The sequence below is a fragment of the Leucoraja erinacea genome, unplaced genomic scaffold, assembly GCF_028641065.1.
Source record: "Leucoraja erinacea ecotype New England unplaced genomic scaffold, Leri_hhj_1 Leri_308S, whole genome shotgun sequence".
Taxonomy (NCBI): Eukaryota; Metazoa; Chordata; class Chondrichthyes; order Rajiformes; family Rajidae; genus Leucoraja; species Leucoraja erinaceus.
Genome location: NW_026576209.1, coordinates 83,810 through 105,000, shown reverse-complemented (window position 1 = coordinate 105,000; position 21,191 = coordinate 83,810). Strand labels below are relative to the sequence as shown.

General features: G+C 44.1%; 1 protein-coding gene across 1 annotated transcript in view; it reads left to right on the top strand.

Annotated features, from left to right (window-relative positions):
- cgnb (cingulin b) overlaps positions 1 to 21,191 on the top strand; it is an 88,399-nt gene that overhangs the window by 611 nt on the left and 66,597 nt on the right. The gene's annotated exons all lie outside the window — the stretch shown is intronic.

The following is a 21,191-nucleotide window of genomic DNA, read 5'->3' as shown; positions in this document are numbered from 1 at the left end:
CCCCTTGAGGTCCAAACGAAATGCTGTATATTTCATGGCAAATACACTTGATATTTTTGTCCTTTGATTTAAAATTGTTCATTTTTTGAATTTTTATATTTGTTGTGTCAAGTTTCTGTTTAACTCCCAACTTTTTCTTTCAACTTTTGAGAATATTATCTAAATGGTGGCCAATTGGGAAAGGGAGATGCAGCGAGACCTGGGTGTCATGGTACACCAGTCATTGAAGGTAGGCATGCAGGTGCAGCAGGCAGTAAAGAAAGCGAATGGTATGTTAGCTTTCATTGCAAAAGGATTTGAGTATAGGAGCAGGGAGGTTCTACTGCAGTTGTACAGGGTCTTGGTGAGACCACACCTGGAGTATTGCGTACAGTTTTGGTCTCCTAATCTGAGGAAGGACATTATTGCCATAGAGGGAGTGCAGAGACGGTTCACCAGACTGATTCCTGGGATGTCAGGACTGTCTTATGAAGAAAGACTGGATAGACTTGGTTTATACTCTCTAGAATTTAGGAGATTGAGAGGGGATCTTATAGAAACTTACAAAATTCTTGAGGGGTTGGACAGGCTAGATGCAGGAAGATTGTTCCCGATGTTGGGGAAGTCCAGGACAAGGGGTCACAGCTTAAGGATAAGGGGGAAATCTTTTAGGACCGAAATGAGAAGAACATTTTTCACACAGAGAGTGGTGAATCTCTGGAACTCTCTGCCACAGAGGGTAGTTGAGGCCAGTTCATTGGCTATATTTAAGAGGGAGTTAGATGTGGCCCTTGTGGCCAAGGGGATCAGGGGGTATGGAGAGAAGGCAGGTACAGGATACTGAGTTGGATGATCAGCCATGATCATATTAAATGGCGGTGCAGGCTCGAAGGGCCGAATGGCCTACTCCTGCACCTAATTTCTATGTTTCTATGTTTTCTTAAATAGTTTGAATTGCTGAGTTTAAAATTTAATCTGTTTCTGTGCATTAATGTATAATGTTTCTCTTTTTTTTTTTCAAATTACTGTGTAGTTTTGTCTGTGAAGTGTAATTTGAAACTTCAGGTGCGACTTTTGGAAGAATGCTCAATTTGTTTTAATACTTTGTTTTATTCTTTCAAAGTTTAATTATCAAATGTTTTCATGGCAAATACACTTGATATAGAAACATAGAAATTAGGTGCAGGAGTAGAGGCCATTCGAGCCTGCACCGCCATTCAATATGATCATGGCTGATCATCCAACTCAGTATCCCGTACCTGCCTTCTCTCCATACCCCCTGATCCCCTTAGCCACAAGGGCCACATCTAACTCCCTCTTAAATATAGCCAATGAACTGGCCTCAACTACCTTCTGTGGCAGAGAGTTCCAGAGATTCACCACTCTCTGTGTGAAAAAAGTTCTTCTCATCTCGGTTTTAAAGGATTTCCCCCTTATCCTTAAGCTGTGACCCCTTGTCCTGGACTTGCCCAACATCGGGAACAATCTTCCTGCATCTAGCCTGTCCAACCCCTTAAGAATTTTGTAAGTTTCTATAAGATCCCCTCTCAATCTTCTAAATTCTAGAGAGTATAAACCAAGTCTATCCAGTCTTTCTTCATAAGACAGTCCTGACATCCCAGGAATCAGTCTGGTGAACCGTCTCTGCACTCCCTCTATGGCAATAATGTCCTTCCTCAGATTTGGAGACCAGAACTGTACGCAATACTCCAGGTGTGGTCTCACCAAGACCCTGTACAACTGCAGTAGAACCTCCCTGCTCCTATACTCAAATCCTTTTGCAATGAAAGCAAACATACCATTCGCTTTCTTTACTGCCTGCTGCACCTGCATGCCTACCTTCAATGACTGGTGTACCATGACACCCAGGTCTCGCTGCATCTCCCCCTTTCCCAATAGGCCACCATTTAGATAATAGTCTGCTTTCCCGTTTTTGCCACCAAAATGGATAACCTCACATTTATCCACATTATACTGCATCTGCCAAACATTTGCCCACTCACCCAGCCTATCCAAGTCACCTTGCAGTCTCCTAGCATTTGTTGCGTCAAGTTTCTGTTTAACTCCCAACTTTTTCTTCCAACTTTTGAGAAGAATCAGGGGAAACTCGGGAGATCATGGCTGAACTTGGAAGAATTAGATAGAGAAACTGAGCAAGTCAAGATGTTAAGCTTTTTAAAGCGGGATTCCTCAAAACATTTAGTGAAATTGGACAAAAACCAAAGTGATATTTTAAACTGCAATAGACACAACTTATTGGTAAATTTAACCAAGGGAATTTAACAAACGGAGACACAAGGAACTGTAAACGCTGCAATCTTGAGCAAAATCCAAAGTGCTGGTGAACTCGGCTGATCAGGCAGAAACTGTGTCGGGGGAATGGACAGACTATGTGTGTGTTTTGAGACCCTACTTTTGAAGAAGGGCCCCGATCAGTACAGAGAAGGTTCACCAGATTGATTCCTGGGATGGCAGGACTTTCAAATGAAGAAAGACTGGATAGACTCGGCTTGTACACGCTAGAATTTCGAAGATTGAGGGGGGATCTTAATGAAACATAAAATTCTTAAGGGGTTGGACAGGCTAGATGCAGGAAGATTATTCCCGATGTTGGGGAAGTCCAGAACAAGGGGTCACACAGTTTAAGGATAAGGGGGAAATCTTTTAGGACCGAGACGAGAAAATCATTTTTTACACAGAGAGTGGTGAATCTGTGGAATTCTCTGCCACAGAAGGTAGTTGAGGCCACACAGTTCATTGGCTATATTTAAGATGGAGTTAGATGTGGCCCTTGTGGCTAAAGGGATCAGGGGGTATGGAGAGAAGGCAGGGATGGGATACTGAGTTGGATGATCAGCCATGATCATATCGAACTTTTGAATTAGATATGATCTAATTCAAGAGTTCTCCCGAGTTTCACCTGATTCAAACTCGGAGAATTACGGTAATGGCCGCTCGTAGGTACTCGGGGCTCTCGTGGACATTTTTCAACATGTTGAAAAATCTTCACGAGCTTACCGCGTTTCCCGAGTACCTGCTATTAGCGCTATGAGCCGCTGAGGGACGTGCCGAGCTCCGACGTACCCGCTACGTACATTTACGTGTTTACCACGAGTTTGATTTTTTATTTTTTTTAACTCGGGAGAGCTCTTGAATTAGCTCGTACAGTGGGACAGCACCTTAATTCTCCGAGTTCGAATCGGGGGGAAACTGGGGCGAACTCTTGAATTAGCTTGTACAGTGGAACAACCCCTTGAAGTACAGATGGAGTTGATGCCTGGGAGTCTGATAGACTTGGCTACAAAACGTTTCACAGTGTTACAAAACCTTTGCCTCCCACACTGAGTGTTTTGGCACCTGATTTAAAGTCTCAGATGATTTGGACATTTCAGCGTGAATTAGATTTCCTAGGTCCTGGATTGGGACCAATAATTTGGTCAATGTGAATGAACCACCCTGCACAATTACTTTCTTTCTTTCACTTGCAACATTTTTTATGTTTAGTTAACTAGTGCATAAAATAGGTCACTCTTTGGTGCCATTCCCATTATGGTTATCCCCTACCCCTTTCAGAATTTCATGCTCAAATTAATCCTGCATTGTTGGGATGCTTTTCTTCAAGGTAGGCATGCAGGTGCAGCAGGCAGTAAAGAAAGCGAATGGTATGTTAGCTTTAATTGCAAAAGGATTTGAGTATAGCAGCAGGGATGTTCTACTGCAGTTGTACAGGGTCTTGGTGAGACCACACCTAGAGTATTGCGTACAGTTTTGGTCTCCAAATCTGAGGAAGGACATTCTTGCCATAGAGGGAGTGCAGAGACGGTTCACCAGACTGATTCCTGGGATGTCAGGACTGTCTTATGAAGAAAGACTGGATAGACTTGGTTTATACTCTCTAAAATTTAGAAGATTGAGAGGGGATCTTATAGAAACTTACAAAATTCTTAAGGGGTTGGACAGGCTAGATGCAGGAAGATTGTTCCCGATGTTAGGGAAGTCCAGGACAAGGGGTCACAGCTTAAGGACAAGGGGGAAATCCTTTAAAACCGAGATGAGAAGAACTTTTTTCACACAGAGAGTGGTGAATCTCTGGAACTCTCTGTCACAGAGGGTAGTTGAGGCCAGTTCATTGGCTATATTTAAGAGGGAGTTAGATGTGGCCCTTGTGGCTAAGGGGATCAGGGGGTATGGAGAGAAGGCAGGTACGGGATACTGAGTTGGATGATCAGCCATGATCATATTGAATGGCGGTGCAGGCTCGAAGGGCCGAATGGTCTACTCCTGCACCTAATTTCTATGTTTCTAACTTCTTGGTGCCATCTCTTATCTCCCCTCCTTTAAGGCAGTGATTCCTTAGTGTATCCTTACTCTAAGGCAGTGGTTCCCAACGTGGGGCGTACGCCCCACAGGGGGGCAATTTGATTTTTAAGGGGGGCAATTGAGCGCGACTGAGGCTTTATTTGCTGTTTTCGTATGAGACAATCCACAAATATTTCAATATTTTTTTTTAAATTTTTTTTTTTTTAATATTTTATTTTATTAGAAGTAAGCACAGTCATATGGCACCAAAGTGCCTAATATATATTTTCATAATACATTTTATGTACAACTTCTTTTTTTTTTTTGTTACATTGAAAAAAAGATGAGAATAAGAAAAAGAAGTTAGATAGTAAAGGATAGAAAGATGTGAAATATATAGTGTGTGAAGAAAGAAAACGAGTAAATGAAGAAAGTTGAGAGAGAAAATAGTGAAAAGAAAAGGAGATCATTATTTATAATCTTGACCAACCCTCGTCCAGTCCTGAAACAGTTATTTTTTACAATTGTGTTGCACCATATGATTCCAAAAAAACGACGAATGGAGACCAACTCGTTATGAATTGGTCTGATTTATCCATTAGGAGGAATCGCAATTCCTCAAGATGAGCGGTGTCCAACATACTTGCAATTCACATTTTAAGCGTTGGTATTGATGTACCCTTCCAAAATTTAAGTATTAATTTTTTTGCTATTATTAAACCAATATTTCAATATTCTAATATAGAAAATTTCTCTCTCTTTATTACCTGTGAATACTCTTTTATTATCATATCTATTATTATTTTAATACCACCTAATGTTTTTTTCTTTTTTTTTTAGTTTTTTAGTAATTTCTTGCTCAGAACTTTAACTGTTTTGTTTATTTCATTTTTCTTTTTCATGGATGCCATGTTCTTTTGAAGCCTGTTTAAACCAAGGTATTGGCGTTTTAAGCTTCTTCAGCTGAAACGGAGTTCACTTTTTAAATAAGAATTATATATCACCACATGGGGGGGGGGCATCAGGATTTTAGAGGTGATTAGGTGGGGCATGGCCAAAAAAAGTTGGGAACCACTGCTCTAAGGTATCTTGAAATGTCATTTAACTTCCATAGCGTTAGTTCTTGAAATTATTATTTTCAAATAATCAGTTGAATTATAAATGAAAGCTATCCTAATGCCGGGTGATAACTTGAAATATGGTGTATTCTTTTGTTGCCTGATCCATTGAGAATCCTAGCAGCTTTTATTTTTGTTAAACCAGGAGGTTTATTTGTTTTCCAGAACCAGGGGCCACAGTTTAAGAATAAGGGGTAAGCCATTTAGAACGAAGACGAGGAAACACTTTTTCTCACAGAGAGTTGTGAGTGTGGAATTCTCTGCCTCGGAGGGCGGTGGAGGCCGGTCCTCTGGATGGTTTCGAGAGAGAGTTAGATAGGGCTCTTAAATGGAGCGGCTGGGCTTGTACACTCTGGAGTTTAGAAGGATGAGGGGATCTTATTGAAACATATAAGATTATTAAGGGATTGGACACGCTAGAGGCAGGAAACATGTTCCCGATGTTGGGGGAGTCCAGAACCAGGGGCCACACACACACACAGTTTAAGAATAAGGGGTCGGCTATTTAGAACAGAGACAAGGAAACACTTTTTCTAACAGGGAGTGGTGAGTCTGTGGAATTCTCTGCCTCAGAGGGCGGTGGAGGCCAGTTCTCTGGATGCTTTCAAGAGAGAGTTAGATAGGGCTCTTAAAAATAGCGAAGTCAGGGGATATGGGGAGAAGGCAGGAACGGGGTACTGATTGGGGATGATCAGCCATGATCACATTGAATGGCGGTGCTGGCTCGAAGGGCCGAATGGCCTACTCCTGCACCTATTGAATGAGAAGAAAGGAAAACTGGAAAATGTTCACAGTTAATTTGAACTGAAGTTATTCTTGTTGGTGAGAACACTATCGTGAGCTTTTGGGCACATGTTTTTTTTTTTAAGATTTGGGCACCATTGACAAGCCCTATTGTATGACCCTAATTTGCCATCTAAGAAAGTGTTGGTGAGCCACCTTATGACACAGCAATCCAAACCTGTCCCACTTACGCGACTGCCTGCCAACATGTTGAAAATCCAGCGGTGACCAGAAAGACGCTACGACTCTTTGGGCGACTGAGGAGACGACTCACGACCATACAGGTGACACCCTGGCGACATGTCGCGGGATGAAGCCTGTATGGTCGTGAGTAGTCGCCCAAAGAGTCGTACCTTGTTCTGGTCGCTGCTGGATTTTCAACATGTTGAAAATTTTCGGTGACCTGCAACGTCCTATAATCTTTGCCGCAAGTCGCCAAAAAAGTCGCATAATGCCCCTGTCCCACTTAGGAAACCTGAACGGAAACCTCTGGAGACTTTGCGCCCCATCCAAGGTTTCCGTGCGGTTCCCGGAGGTTGCAGGTGGTTGCCGGAGGTTGCAGGTAGTGGAAGCAGGTAGGGAGACTGACAAAAACCTCCGGGAACTGCACGGAAACCTTGGGTGGGGCGCAAAGTCTCCAGAGGTTTCCGTTCAGGTTTCCTAAGTGGGACAGGGGCATAAAAAAAGTACTCCATGATGGTAGAGAGTTCCTGGACTTAGACCTGGTGGTAATGAAGAAAATTGCACTTGCAAGCCAGGAGTTTTGGAGAGGAAGCCTACAGGTGCTGGCTTTCCAATGCATCTGATCTTATTCTCTGTATTGGTAGGAGTTGAGGATTTTAAAGCTGCAGTCAGAGTAGTGGGAATTGTAACACTTTGCAGTTGGCTCAAGTTGCATTCATAGTGGAGTGAAACATAGAAAATAGGTGCAGGAGTTGGTCATTCGGCCCTTCGAGCCTGCACCGCCATTCAATATGATCATGGCTGATCATCCAACTCAGTATCCTGTACCTGCCTTCTCTCCATACCCCCTGATCCCTTTAGCCACAAGGGCCACATCTAATTCCCTCTTAAATATAGCCAAATGAACTGGCCTCAACTACCTTCTGTGGCAGAGAATTCCACAGATTCACCACTCTCTGTGTGTGAAAAATGTTTTCCTCATCTCGGTCTTAAAAGATTTCCCCCTTATCCTTAAACTGTGACCCCTTGTTCTGGACTTCCCCAACATCAGGAACAATCTTCCTGCATCCTAGCCTGTCCAGCCTCTTAAGAATTTTGTAAGTTTCTATAAGATCCCCCCCCCCACTATAAATTCTAGCGAGTACAAGCCGAGTTTATCTAGTCTTTCTTCATATGAAAGTCCTGCCATCCCAGGAATCAGTCTGGTGAACCTTCTCTGTACTCCCTCTATGGCAAGAATGTCTTTCCTCAGATTAGGGAATAAATATGTAAAGAGGTGTCAATTGAATGGGCTGCTTTTTCAATATATTGTGGAGGATAGAGCAGGTATTCTGCCTCAGTCACTCTTGACATACTTTGTAAGTTGATGAACAACTTTGTGGAGTTTTTTGGTGGCAAGTTACTTAACTCGGCATCTGACCTTCTATTGTAACCACAATATTTCTTTGGCTGATTGAATTGAATTTTTTGGTCAGTAGCGACGTTCGGGACATTGACGGTGGTAATGCCATTAAATGTCAGCTTTATAGGTGCCCTTTACCTGGTGACTATTTACATACCTTGCGTATGTATGCAAGCAATGAATTTCTCTGTAACTTCACTTCAATTCAATTCTTCCTGGTAAGTGATAGAAGCAGTTATACAACTTGAACAAGTGGAAGAACATGCAGACAGTGTTGGGTGCAGAAGGCATAGGCTGGTATAGACTTATTGAGCCAAATGTTCCACTTTTATGAATGCTATACCATCTTTAAACCCTGGAGTGAGTTTTGTCAAGAGTGGCCTGAAACCAGCATCTGCAGTTCCTTCCGACACAGTCCATAATTTCTACTTTGGAATCATCTGGTGAAATTAAAATGCGCTAACTTTAAAGTTAAATTTCACTAAACTTGAAATGGCTTGTGCAAGTATTGATTTGGGCTCTGAGTCAAATTCAAATCTGATTTCTTTTGCATCCTTGCCCAGTTAGAAAATTGAACCTTGTTTTTGTCAAAGAATGTCTCTGGGTCTTGTCTGTTTATGTGGGTGTGGAAGTGATTAGTAATCTTTCAAAGTTTAGGAGTGGCAGTTTCGTTCATTAACATATGGGTTGGAGAGAAAAGTATCGTTGCTCAATAGTTTTGTCCTTGTTTACACTTTATATGGATGTGCAGATTATTCAAACTTGCTAATTCTATAAAAGTAATTTTTCAAAACTACAGTGCTTAAAGATATGGAGACGGGGGTTGCTGTTAAAATGACAATAGTTTGGCAAGATGCCACATTTCTCTTGCCTAATACTTCTGTTTTCTTGTAGTTTCAGTTCATGATGCAATTGTTAGGAATCGGTTTGCATCAGAAATTGATAGAGACTAATATGTCATTGAAAGACCCTTTTGTTAGATTGCATTCTTAATCAAAGATCCTATAGACCACTCCTGCTAAATGCAAAGGGCTGACGTGTAGTACGCAACGGAGCGGAACGTGGGCCTTTTTTTCATCCATTTCAGTAACCCGACCGACCCGACTCGCAGTGTAATCAACGTTGCGGGGGAACAGTTAGTGTTCATAAATTAAAATTCTGAAAATAAGGAGAAGATTTTTACCAAATAACTTTTATTTTGACGAGGATGTTTCCGTAACCGGCTTCCATCTCCGCACGAGTATCCTATGGGACCTTTGGTGCAGAGACGGAAGCCGGTTACGGAAATGGGGCCTTAAATTACCCATGAATCTGCCCATGACCGTACTAGGTCTTTTTCATCCTTGCTATAGGATCTTTGTTCTTAATAGCGTGGAGTGATAGGGTTAATTGTTCTTGTAATCGATGTGCAAATGAAGAACTCGGTTATTATGCTGGAGAACACGAGTGCAGGCTGGAAAAGTGAATTACTTGGTGTTTCATGGGAAAGCAACATGGAATAATTAAGCCTGAAGAAGGGTTTCGGGCCCGAAACGTTGCCTATTTCCTTCACTCCATAGATGCTGCTGTACCCGCTGAGTTTCTCCAGCTTTTTTGTGTACATGCAATAATTAATAATACTTGAATCTATTTCCCACAGTATATAATTTGAAATTAATAAAGGTACCATCACACCAGGTAGATGCACAGAATCTCTTGCCCAGAGAAGGGGAGGAGTAGAGGACATAGATTTAAGGTGAAGGGGAAAAGATTTAATAGGAATCTGAGGGGTAACTTTTTCACACAAAGGGTGGGGGGTGTATGGAACAAGCTGCCAGAGGAGGGGACTATTGCAACGTCTACCCAATCTATTCCTCTCATGATTTTCTACACCTTTATAACTACACCCCTTGTCGTCTTGCACTCCAAGGAATAGAGTCCCAGCCTGCTCAACCCTTCCCTGTAGCTCAGACCCTCAGACTCCTGGCACCATCCTCGTAAATCTTCCCTGCGCCCTTTCCAGATCGACAACATTCTTCTAATTCTTGTCTAATTCTTCTAAACTCTGGAGAGTAAAGGCTCAGTCTGCGAATCCTAATTTATTAGGCAAGTAGTTAGCCAGTCACTTGGGGCTGTGCCTCATTAATGCAAACAAACATAGCCATGAACTAAATACGATTCTATTAATTTTGTTAACTTTTACAATTGGGGTTGTGGAAAAAAAACCCTCACTGTATTTACTTAATTCAAATTCACCTTTTCAGACTGAAGAAGGGTCTCAACCCGAAACGTCACTTATTCCTTCGCTCCATAGACGCTGCCTCACCCGCTGAGTTTCTCCAGATTTGTAGGTTAATTAGCTAGATAACATTGTAAATTGTCCCTAGTGTAGTGTAGGATAGTATTAGTGTGCAACTATCACTATGCTACACACTAGGGACAATTTACAATCTTACCAAGATGATCAACCTACAAATCTGCATGTCTTTCGAGTGTGGGAGGAAACGGGAGCACCCGGCAAAAACTCACATAGGTCAATAGGGTGATTTCACGAAAGGTCACTGGATCATAGATCCTCACCTACGTGACTGCAAAATTTAACTGGGGTACAAACGTCACTTCCAGTACATGTTATTGATGCTAGAAACGCGTACTTTCAAACCCGTTAAAAACCTTAGTTTTGATGAAATGCAGTGAGCAAACGCGATAATTCCCGATATTTTCGATCTTTATATCTGCACGGCCAACAACTTCCGCTGTTATTTTCCCTTCAGCTCTCTCTTGTCTTTACCTTTGTTTTTCTTTATCTTCTGGACTCTAAAGTAAGATGACTGTGCCTTGTGGTCACCCCGACTGGCACAGTTATTTACAGCTCAAAAACGGGGCGTTTTTGCGGTTTTTAACGGGGTTGAAAGTACGCGTTTCTAGCATCAATAACATGTACTGGAAGTGACGTTTGTACCCCAGTTAAATTTTGTGGTCATGTGGGTGAGGATCTATGATCCAGTGACCTTTCGTGAAATCACCCTATAGACAATAGGAGCAGGAGCAGGCTATTTGGCCCTTCGAGCCAGCACCGCCATTCAATGTGATCATGGCTGATCGTCCCCAATCAATACCCCATTCCTGCCATCTCCCCCTATCCCCTGACTCCGCTATTTCTAAGAGCCCTATCTAACTCTCTCTTGAAAGCATCCAGAGAACTTGCCTCCACCGCCCTCTGAGGCAGAGAATTCCACAGACTCACCACTCTCTGTGAGGAAAAAGTGTTTCCTCGTCTCCGTTCTAAACAGCTTACCCCATATTACATAGAAACATAGAAATTAGGTGCAGGAGTAGGCCATTCGGCCCTTCGAGCCTGCACCACTTTCATTTATTTAGAAACATAGAAACGTAGAAATTAGGTGGCAGAGAGTTCCACAGATTCACCACTCTCTGTGTGAAAAAAGTTCTTCTCATCTCGGTTTTAAAGGATTTGTTCTATATCTCTCCACATCAACGTCTATATCTCTCCTTTCCTTCTCCCCCCCCGACTCTCAGTCTGAAGAAGAAGGGTCTCGACCCGAAACGCCGCCCGTTCATAGAAACATAGAAATTAGGTGCAGGAGTAGGCCATTCGGCCCTTCGAGCCTGCACCGCCATTCAATATGATCATGGCTGATCATCCAACTCAGTATCCCGTACCTGCCTTCTCTCCATACCCCCTGATCCCTTGGCCAGAAGGGCCACATCTAACTCCCTCTTAAATATAGCCAATGAACTGGCCTCAACTACCCTCTGTGGCAGAGAGTTCCAGAGATTCACCACTCTCTGTGTGAAAAAAACACACATATTCTTAAACTGTGTGTGTGTGGCCCCTGGTTCTGTACCCCCCCCCCCCAAATCATGTGGAGAAGGTACAAATTTCATACAGACATCACCTGTAGTCGTAGTCTGAGTATTGGAGGAGTTTTTGGTGTATGCATGACAAATGTCCTTGCTCGTAATTCTTCCCCACCCACCATTTAAAAGATGTTGTTTAGATATAGCTGGGGCCTGCTCTTCCAGCAGAGTTGCCCAATCTATAATTGAATTACTGTTGTGCAATGTTAAATGAAACAATGGGAGGCCAGACGCCTCGAAAGAGAACAAACTTGTCTAACAGGTGATGTTGTTCAGAATTTGCCAGTGGCATGGTTTTCAATGTTTGAAGACGCTGTACAGAAAGCTCATTTTGCAGCTCAAACATTGTGTTAGACGGGTCACTCATTCCTTGCTGGGCATTTCTAGCTTTTTAAAAATGTATAATCTCTATGAAGGTTACACAAAAAAGCTGGAGAAACTCAGCGGGTGCAGCAGCATCTATGGAGCGAAGGAAATAGGCAACGTTTCGGGCCGAAACCCTTCTTCAGACTGATCGGGGGGCGGGGGTGGGTGGGGACAAGAAAGGGAAAAGGAGGAGGAGCCCGAAGGCTGGGGGATGGGAGGAGACAGCAGGGGGGCTGAGGAAGGGGAGGAGACAGCAAGGACTAACAAAATTGGGAGAATTCGATGTTCATGCCCCCGGGGTGCAGACTCCCCAAACGGAATATGAGGTGCTGTTCCTCCAATTTCCGGTGCTGCTCGCTGTGGCCATGGAGGAGACCCAGGACAGAGAGGTCGGAGACGGAGTGGGAGGGGGAGTTGAAGTGCTGAGCCACCGGGAGGTCAGCTTGGTTATTGCGGACCGAGCGGAGGTGTTCGGCGAAACGATCGCCCAACCTCCGCTTGGTCTCACCGATATAGATCTGCTGACATCTAGAGCAGCGGACGCAATAGATGAGGTTGGAAGAGATGCAGGTAAACCTCTGTCGCACCTGGAACGATTGCTTGGGTCCTTGAACGGAGTCGAGGGGGGGGGTAAAGGGACAAGTGTTGCATCTCTTGTTAAAGGGACAAGTGTTGCAAGGGAAAGTGCCCGGGGAGGGGGTGGACCGAGAGGGAAGGGAAGAATTGACAAGGGAGTTATGGAGGGAGCGGTCTTTGCGGAAGGCAGATATGGGGGGAGATGGGAAGATGTGGCGAGTGGTGGGGTCACGTTGGAGGTGGCGAAACTGACGGAGGATTACTTTTTGTATGTGACGGCTGATGGGGTGAAAGGTGAGGACTAGGGGGACTCGGCCCTTGTTGCGAGTGCGGGGATGGGGAGAGAGAGCAGTGTTGCGGGGTATGGAAGAGACCCTGGTGCGAGGTTGAGTTGTGACGGGATCTGGAACAACAAGGTCTGATACGGTGAAGCTCAAATATTAATTTGATATCCATTTGGCCTCCATGGCCAGAGTGAGGCCCACCGCAAATTGGAGGAGCAGCACCTCGTATTTCGCTTGGGTGGTTTACACCCCAGCGGTATGAACATCGACTTCTCCAATTTCAAGTAGTCCCTACTTTCTCCCTCCTTCCCCTCTCCTTCCCAGCTCTCCCACAGCCCATCGTCTCCGCCTCTCCCTTTCCTCCCACCCCCACATCAGTCTGAAGAAGGGTCTCGACCTGAAACGTCGCCTATTTCCTTCGCTCCATTGATACTGCCTCACCCGCTGAGTTTCTCCAGCATTTTTGTCTACCTCAAGTATTAATTACTACTTTTGATTCCAATATCATCATGTCCCACTTTTTCTTTGCATACTAGCCAATGTGTACATATTGCCAATGCAGTTATAGATAGTTTGCAAGGATAAATCTTTTGATATCAAAAGTGACCCACAGCCAGAAGCTACAAATGTTATTTATGACAGTCGCTTGGATTCCCTGATGAAATGTTAGCAGCAAACATTCAGCAAACCCCACGACCCAGTGTAACTTGTATGTAGCCTTTCATGTGGTTCATGGTACAATTTAATATATATTTAGAATAAATTGAATGCTCTGGGGAGCTCGGGTAAAAGCAAACGCTAGCAAATGTTCATAGGCACACAGAACAATAAGAAATAGTAGGAGGAGGCCATTCGGCCCTTCGAGCCAGCGCCGCCACTCATTGTGATCATGGCTGATCGTCCCCAATCAATCTCCCCATATCCCTTGATTCCACTCGCCCCTAGAGCTCTATCTAACTCTCTCTTAAATCCACCCAGTGATTTGGCCTCCACCGCCCTCTGTGGCAGGGAATTCCACAAATTCACAACTCTCTGGGTGAAAAAGACCCTTCTCACCTCAGTGTTAAATGGCCTCCCCTTTATTCTAAGACTGTGTGTGTGGCCCCTGGTTCTGGACTCGCCCAACATTGGGAACATTTTTCCTGCATCTATCTTGTCCAGTCCTTTTATAATTTTATATGTTTCTATAAGATCCCCCTCATCCTTCTAAACTTCAGTGGATACAAGCATAGTCTTTTCAATTTTTCCTCATATGACAGTCCCGCCATCCCAGGGATCAATCTCGTGAACCGAAGCTGCACTGCCTCAATCACAAGGATGTCCTTCCTCAAATTCACCTGGTCAGATAGTGTAGTTTGACACAAAGCTGGAGTAACTCAGTGGGTCAGACAGCATCTCTGGAGAAACGGAATAGGTGACGGTTTGGGTTGGGACCCTTCTTCAGACCTTCAGAAGGGCTGGTTGTATGGTGATCACATTTCACTGTGCACGTGTGACAAATGTATCTTGCAGGGAATTGAGGAATTATAGACCGTAGAAAAATGTAAGCTATTCAAGAAGGAACTGCAGATGCTGGAAAATCAAAAGTCTGAAGAAGGGTCTCGACACGAAACATTGCCTATTTCCTTTGCTCCATAGATGCTGCCTCACCCGCTGAGTTTCTCCAGCACTTTTGTCTTCCTACAAATGTAGGATATGCAGCTAAACCACTGGACTGATTAAATACAAAACTACACAGCACAGGAACAGTGCAGGAAGGAACTGCAGAGTTTAAGAGGGAACTGCAGATGCTGGAGAATCGAAGGTTACACAAAAAAAAGCTGGAGAAACTCAGCGGGTGCAGCAGCATCTATGGAGCGAAGGAAATAGGCAACGTTTCGGGCCGAAACCCTTCTTCAGAGAAGGAACTGCAGATGCTGGTTTAAACCGAAGAGTCTTAAGTCCTCCCTCCACCACCTCTAGTTTAAATTCCTCTTGGAGGACCAAGAACCACGAAGATAGACACAACATGCTGGAATAACTCAGCAGAACAGGCAGCATCTCTGAGTAGAAGGAATGGGTGACGTTTCGGGTCGAGACAGCATTTTGTGTCTGTCTTCAGCAAAGGAACAGGATGTCTGTGTCAACTTAAGGTGTGTATCTGCCTTAAGATGTCCACTTTAAATAATAGAGCGATTGTTTCTATTTTCTCTCTCTTTCTTTTCTAGGGTCTATTTTCTCACTTTACTTCCTTCTCTAACTTCTTTCCTAAGGGGCTTTCTTTTCCCAACACTCTTGCACTTCACGACTCTCTTGCACTTTCTTTACTTTCCTTACTTCTACCTTTTTCTTAAAGCTCAAAAAAAAAATGAAGCGGTACAAAAAATGTATTAAGATATATGTGTTGTGTAGGATTGTAATTTACCGTACTTCTAATAAAAATAAAATAAAAAAAAAAAAAATAAAAAAAAAAGATGTCCACTTTAAATTGTCATTATGGTTGGTGTATGTGGTGTAGTGCATGTTGGTGTACTGTTCCATGCTCCATCAGTCCATTAGTTTAGTTAAGATACATCGAATCTAAATATATCTAATGTGCTGTGGGTATGTAGTTATTCTTCTTGTGATACCACATTCAGATAAATCAGTGGAAATGTAGTGCCTGGATTCTTTGGGCAGCTGCAAGTTGTGGAGTCCTCCAGTTGCCTATTGTGTCTCCAATTAAAACTAAATGAGTGCAGCTGGGTTCTCTCCTCTTTTATGGATTAATTACGGGTCCCTTGGTTCTGATATGAATTAGCAGCAGGCAGGAAAGATGAATGAGTGGTGTGCGGAGATGCCTGGTCTGTGTTTGACTGCTGCTCCCCCGGGATCAGCAACCTTAAAATGTACAAGTGTTTTCAAATGGCGCCTCTGTGCTGCGACTGTTCGTTGAAGCCAGTGAATTGCTCGAGGATAGAAGTGCTGTGGATGTAGCCACCACACCACAGCATTCAGCGTCTCTTCTTCCTGAGGAGACTGAAGAAGGTCCATCTGTCTCCTCAGATCCTGGTGAACTTCTACCGCTGCACCATCGAGAGCATCCTTACCAACTGCATCACAGTATGGTATGGCAACTGCTCTGTCTCCGACCGGAAGGCATTGCAGAGGGTGGTGAAAATTGCCCAACGCATCACCGGTTCCTCGATCGCTCCCCTCCATTGAGTCTGTCCAAAGCAAGCGCTGTCTGCGGAGGGCGCTCAGCATCGCCAAGGACTGCTCTCACCCCAACCATGGACTGTTTACCCTCCTACCATCCGGGAGGCACTACAGGTCTCTCCGTTGCCGAACCAGCAGGTCGAGGAACAGCTTCTTTCCGGCAGCTGTCACTCTACTCAACAACGTACCTCGGTGACTGCCAATCACCACCCCCCCCCCCGGACACTTATTATTATTTATTCAAATCGTTTGCTATGTCGCTCTTCCAGGGAGATGCTAAATGCATTTCGTTATCTCTGTACTGTACACTGACAATGACAATTAAAATTGAATCTGAATCTGAATCTTCAGGAAAGCAGTTGCATGGATCATAAAAGGCTTCTACATTCCAGTAAATTGACAATTGCACTACTTTGGCCCAGCCTTTCATAGAGTGATACAGTGTGGAAACAGGCCCACCTCGTCCCCACCGGCCAACATTTTCCCAGCCCCACTTGCCTGCGCTTGGTCCATATCCCTCCAAACCTGCCCTATCCATGTACCTATATAGACAAAAGTGCTGGAGAAACTCAGCGGGTGCAGCAGCAGCACCTATGGAACGAAGGAAATAGGCAACGTTTCGGGCCAAAACCTTCTTCAGACTGATGTAGGATGGGGGGGGGGGGGGGGAGAAGAAAGGAGAAAAGCTACTTTATCTACTATCCATGTACCTGTCTAACTGTTTCTTAAACAATGGGATAGTCCCAGCCTCAACTACCTCCTCTGGCAGCTTGTTCCCCCTCAATCTTCTAAATTCTAGCGTGTACAAGCCGAGTCTATCCAGTCTTCATATGAAAGTCCTGCCATCCCAGGATTCAGCAACGTTTCGGGCCGAAACCCTTCTTCAGAAACGTTGCCTATTTCCTTCGCTCCATAGATGCTGCTGCACCCGCTGAGTTTCTCCAGCTTTTTTGTGTAACCTTCGATTCTCCAGCATCTGCAGTTCCTTCTTAAACACCAGGAATCAGTCTGGTTTCTCTAGTCTAAAGTTGTTTTTTGTTTCATTTCTCGAGTTAATCTGCTGCGCACAAGCTTGGGGTCATATACAACCTGTTGCACGAGTATGATAGAACTGTCACGTTTGAGCATTTGTGAAATCGCATTTCAGATGCGGATAAAATTGAATTGAATACTGAACGGAGAGGTTGAGAAGGAGTTTCTTCCCAGAGGCCATTCGGACTGTAAAAGCCCATCTCACCAGGGACTAACTCTACTGGATGTTTTTCCCTCCATTATTTATTATGTAAAAGAATATGTGTGGAACTCTCTGCCACAGAGGGTAGTTGAGGCCAGTTCATTGGCTATATTTAAGAGGGAGTTAGATGTGGCACTTGTGGCTAAAGGGATCAGGGGGTATGGAGAGAAGGCAGGTACGGGATACTGAGTTGGATGATCAGCCATGATCATATTGAATGGCGGTGCAGGCTCGAAGGGCCGAATGGCCTACTCCTGCACATAATTTCTATGTTTCTATGTTATGATTGTGTTTATAGTTTGTTTTGTTGTTTGTCTTTTGCACAAATCTCTGCGAGCATTGCCACTTTCATTTCACTGCACCTCTCGTATGTGTATGTGACAAATAAACTTGACTTGACTTGAATATCACAATTTCCTGTGTACCAATGATATTATCCATTGGGACTCGAAATAAACAACAGTGTTTACTGTGTCTGTTCGTAGATAAGGTACTGGAAACCAGAGCAGTAAGGGAAAACTCCCACTGAGCTGAGTTTCTAATAAATTAAGACGGTGAGTGCATGGATTGTTATTCCTTTTTGAACCTCAGCAAAGGATGTCTGTGACAACCATGATGTCAACTTTAAGGTGTGTATCTGCCTTAAGATGTGCACGTTAAATTGGCATTATTTTGTCTTTATTTCACGCTGAGATTTTGTGGTTTGTGCAGGCATACTCATTTCCCTGCATTCGTCAAGCTTGGCTGGTTACCGGCCTCAGTGCGTGAGCATTGCAAACAAATCATTATTTGCACTTCCCTAAGAAGGGAGAGAATAATATGTATTACATTGTTACCCAGGGCTGTGCACGGCATCTTCTCCGAATAGTGAAAGGATTGGATAGAGTGGATGTGGAGAAAATGTTTCCACTAGTGGGAGAGTCTAGGGCCAGAGGGCACAGCCTCAGAATTAAAGGACGTTCCTTTAGATTCAGATTCAGATTCAATTTTAATTGTCATTGTCAGTGTACAGTACAGAGACAACGAAATGCATTTAGCATCTCCCTGGAAGAGCGACATAGCAAATGATTTGAATAAGTAATAATAAGTGTCCGGGGGGGGTGGTGATTGGCAGTCACCGAGGTACGTTGTTGAGTAGAGTGACAGCCGCCGGGAAGACGCTGTTCCTTCCCTTTAGGAAGGGGATGAGAAGGAATTTCTTTAGTGAGAGGGTGGTGAATCTGTGGAGTTCTTTGCCACACAGACGGCTGTGGAGGCCACAAGTCAGTGGAAATTTTAAAAGGAGAGATAGATAGATTCTTGGTTTGTACGGGTGTCGGGGGGTTATGGGGAGAAGGCGGTGGAATGGGGTTAGGAGGGAGAGATGGATCAGCCATGATTGAATGGCGGAGTAGACTTGATGGGCAGAATGGCCTCATTCTGCTTGTATCACTTATAATAATAATAAGTTTATTTATATAGCACATTTATAGTCAATTTTCATTGACCCCAAAGTGCTTTACATAATTTAAAAATCAGTTCCATACAAAGCATAAAGATGGGTTAACAAAATAATAAAATGCATAAACAGGACACAACATGTAACATAAACATCCACCACAACATTCATCACTGTGGTGGAAGGCACAAAAAATTTGAAGAAATGGGCGGCACGGTGGCGCAGCGCTTGAGTTGCTGCCTTACAGCGCCAGTGACCCAGGCTCAATCCCGACTACAGAGTTTGTACCTTCTCCTCGTGACCTGCGTGGGTTTTCTCCGAGATCTTCCATTTCCTCCCGCACTCCAAAGTCGCACAGGCTTGTAGGTTAATTGGCTTGGTATCAAAATGTACGTTGTCCCAAGTCTGTGTAGGATGCTTATGACCTTAGGACCTTTGCACTCTGTTTCAGAGCACCGTCACATCTTTCAAATCAAGTAATTCCTGTTGTATTGCAGCGTGCTAGCATGTTAGGCTGTAGGCTGGAATAGTAGGCTGGAACTCTACTCTTTGGAGTTTAGAAGAATGAGAGGCGATCTCATTGAAACATATAAGATCGTGAGGGGCCTTGATCGGGTGGATGCACCGAGGATGTTCCCAATGATCGGGGAAACTAGAACTAGGGGACATAGTTGCAGAATAAGGGGGGGCTCTTTTAAAACTGAGATGAGGAAGAACTTCTTCACCCAGAGGGTGGTTAATTTATGGAATTCACTGCCCCAGGGAGCAGTGGAAGCAGAAACTTTAAATATATTTAAGACTAAAATAGATGGTTTTTTAGCTGCCAAGGGGATAAGGGGCTACGGGGAGAGGGCAGGGATATGGACCTAGGTATGGTTAGTATAGTAAGACCTGAGTGATCTTCTGGACAAGTGTCGATCGCCTAGATTGGGGTCGGAGAGGAATTTCCCGGATTTTTTTCCCGAATTGGACCTGGGTTTTTATCCGGTTTTTTGCCTCCCCCAGGAGATCACGAGGTTCTTGGGGTGGAGAGGGGTGATAGCGGTATAAAGGGGAGGGTAGTGTCTTGTGTTCTGTGTCTTGTGTCTACTGTTTGTGGGTAAGTGTGTCTGTTTAGTGTTCAGCCATGAGCGAATGGCGGTGCGGGCTCGATGGACCTGGTGGTCTGCTCTCGCACCTACTTTCTATGTTTCTATCTATGTTTCTATGTTGTGCTAGCATGTCCAAGCGTGTAGAAACTTGAGCAGTTTCTTGCTGAGGATCACTGCCACTCTGAGGTGGTTGATTTAAGCCTATTCGTAAGATGAAGACTGCTTCAGGTGTGGTAGCAGGTGCTTTACAGGATGATTGGGTGCATTTGGGAGATTGAAACTAAACTATTTTGCTCATTTCTTCACGGTGCTGCAGCAATAGAGTTGCTGCCTTGCAGCGCCAGAGACCCGGGTTCACTCCTGACCACGGGTGCTGTCTGTACGGAGTTTGTACCTTCTCCCTGTGACCTGCGTGGGTTTTCCCCAGATTTCCTCCCACACTCCAAAGACGTACAGGTTTGTAGGACAATAACCATATAACATATAACCATATAACAATTACAGCACGGAAACAGGCCATCTCGGCCCTACAAGTCCGTGCCGAACACATTTTTTTCCCCCTTAGTCCCACCTGCCTGCACTCATACCATAACCCTCCATTCCCTTCTCATCCATATGCCTATCCAATTTATTTTTAAATTATACCAATGAACCTGCCTCCACCACCTCCACTGGGAGCTCATTCCACACCGCCACCACTCTCTGCGTAAAGAAGTTCCCCCTCATATTACCCCTAAACTTCTGTCCCTTAATTCTGAAGTCATGTCCTCTTGTTTGAATCTTCCCTATTCTCAAAGGGAAAAGCTTGTCCACATCAACTCTGTCTATCCCTCTCATCATTTTAAAGACCTCTATCAAGTCCCCCCTTAACCTTCTGCGCTCCAGAGAATAAAGACCTAACTTATTCAACCTATCTCTGTAACTTAGTTGTTGAAACCCAGGCAACATTCTAGTAAATCTCCTCTGTACTCTCTCTATTTTGTTGACATCCTTCCTATAATTGGGTGACCAAAATTGTACACCATACTCCAGATTTGGTCTCACCAATGCCTTGTACAATTTTAACATTACATCCCAGCTTCTATACTCAATGCTCTGATTTATAAAGGCTAGCATACCAAAAGCTTTCTTTACCACCCTATCTATATGAGATTCCACCTTCAAGGAACTATGCACGGTTATACCCAGATCCCTCTGTTCAACTGCATTCTTCAATTCCCTACCAATTACCATGTACGTCCTACTGATTTGTCCTGCCAAGGTGTAGCACCTCACATTTATCAGCATTAAACTCCATCTGCCAATTGGCTTGGTAAAATTGTAAATTGTCCCTAGTGTGTGTAGGATAGTATTGATGAACGGGGATAGCTGGTCGGCGCGGACTTGGTGGGCCGAAGTTT